Raw genomic sequence first — 2,174 nt, 5'->3', positions numbered from 1 at the left:
AACCCGGGAGGTGGAGGTTGCAGTGAGCCGAGATCGCGCCACTGCACTCCAGCCTGGCAACAGAGCGAGACTTCACCTCAAAAAAAAAAAAAAGACACAATCATATTCCATTAGGACCCACCCTATATTTAAGCTGGGCGCACTGGCTCATGCCTGTAATCCCAACACTTTGGGAGGCTGAGGCAGGTGGATCACGAGGTCAGGGGTTCAAGACCAGCCTGGCCAACATGGTGAAACCCCGTATCTACTAAACATACAAAAAATTAGCAGGGGGGAATGGCGCATGTCTGTAATTCCAGCTACTTGGGAGGCTGAGGCAGGAGAATCGCTTGAATCTAGAAGGCCAAGATTGAGATCGTGCCATTGCACTCCAGCCTGGGTGACAGGGCCAGACTCCATCTCAAAAACAAACGAACAAAGAGATTAGAAGAAGCCTTGGGTAGAAATCCTCAGGCACCAAAATTCTGATCATTTCTACCTTTGATTCCCACTTTATCAGGCCACTCCTCCTGTCAGGAATTTGCCTATAAACTCTTGGGGGAAAACTCTCAATATTGGAGGTAGTTTCCTTAGTGAATTCCCAGTCCTGGATGGAGGAAGTAGGGAGACAGAAGTGAATATTGAGGTTGCTAACACCTTCAATTCCTCAGCCTAAGAGGGCTTTTTGCATTACTGTTGTTAAACTGGTGGTAAGAAGCCTGGGCTCTTTTTTTTTTTTTTTTTGAGCCGGAGTCCCACTTTTACCAGGCTGGAATGCAGTGGCGTGATGTCGGCTCACTGCAACCTCCACCTCCCGGGTTCAAGCAATTCTCCTACCTCAACCTCCCAAAGTAGCTGGGACGACAGGCGTGCCCCACCACGCCCAGCTAATGTTTGTATTTTAGTAGAGACGGGGTTTCACCATGTTGGCTAGGATGGTCTTGATCTCTTGACCTTGTGATCCGCCTGCCTTGGCATCCCAAAGTGCTGGGATTACAGGCGTGAGCCACCGCGCCCAGCCGAGAAGCCCAGATTCTTATTCAATGATGGAAGAGCAATCAATCAAACGTAACTTTTATTGTTTCATTGCCCTCCAGTCTGCTCCTTCAGCTGTAGTTACCAATATTAATGCAAACGTGCACGTGCACTCCATTAACTAAAGCTTCTTTTGGTTTCTGGGTTTTGTTAATTTCTCAGATCTATCCTTCTCTTTTGCTTCCATTGTTTCTCCAGGGTTGCTTTGACTTTTATGTATTTTTCATTGAAAAGTATTAATTGTGGGGTGTGCTGGCTCACGCCTGCAATCCCAGCACTTTGGGAGGCTGAGGCAGGCCTGAGGTTGGGAGTTCAAGACCAGCCTGACCAACGAAGAAAGCCCATCTCTACTAAAAATATAAAATTAGCCGGGTGTGGTGGTGCATGCCTGTAGTCCCAGCTACTCGGGAGGCTAAGGCAGGAGAATCACTTGAACCCGGGAGACAGAGGTTGCGGTGAGCCACTATCACACCATTGCACTCCAGCCTGGGCAACAAGAGGGTGACTCTATCTAAAAAATAAAAATAAATAATTAACGAGCCCCGGCGCAAGTGGCTCACGCCCGCCTGTAATCCCAGCACTTTGGAAGGCTGAGGTGAGTGGATCACCTGAGGTCAGGAGTTGGAGACCAGGGTGGCCAACATGGCGAAACCCTGTCTCTACTAAAAAATACGAAAATTAGCCAGGCATGGTGGCCCATATCTGTAATACCAGCTATTCAGGAGGCTGAGGCAGGAGAATCACTTGAACTCGGGAGGCAGAGGTTTCGGTAAGCCAAGGTCGCACCGCTGCACTCCAACCTGGGTGACAGGGCAAGTGTCCATCTCAAAACAAACAAAAAGACTATTAGGTATTTGGCATAAAAAATTGAATGCGGCCAGGTGCAGTGGCTCACAACTGTAACCTCAGCACTTTAGGAGGCTGAGGCGGGTGGATCACTTGAGGTCCAGATTTCGAGACCAGCTTGGATGGCATGGTAAAACCCTGCTCTACTAAAAATACAAAAATACAGCCGGGTGGGGTGGTGCATGCCTGTAGTCCCAGCTACTCAGGAGGCTGTGGCAGGAGAATCGCTTGAACCCGGGAAACAGAGGTTGCGGTGAGCCAATATCAGGCCATTGCACTCCAGCCTGGGCAACAAGAGGGAGACTCTGTCTCAA

The sequence above is a fragment of the Mandrillus leucophaeus genome, unplaced genomic scaffold, assembly GCF_000951045.1.
Source record: "Mandrillus leucophaeus isolate KB7577 unplaced genomic scaffold, Mleu.le_1.0 Scaffold622, whole genome shotgun sequence".
NCBI classification, from domain to species: Eukaryota; Metazoa; Chordata; class Mammalia; order Primates; family Cercopithecidae; genus Mandrillus; species Mandrillus leucophaeus.
The sequence above is the reverse complement of the archived record's forward strand: the minus strand, read 5'-3'. Positions refer to the sequence as shown.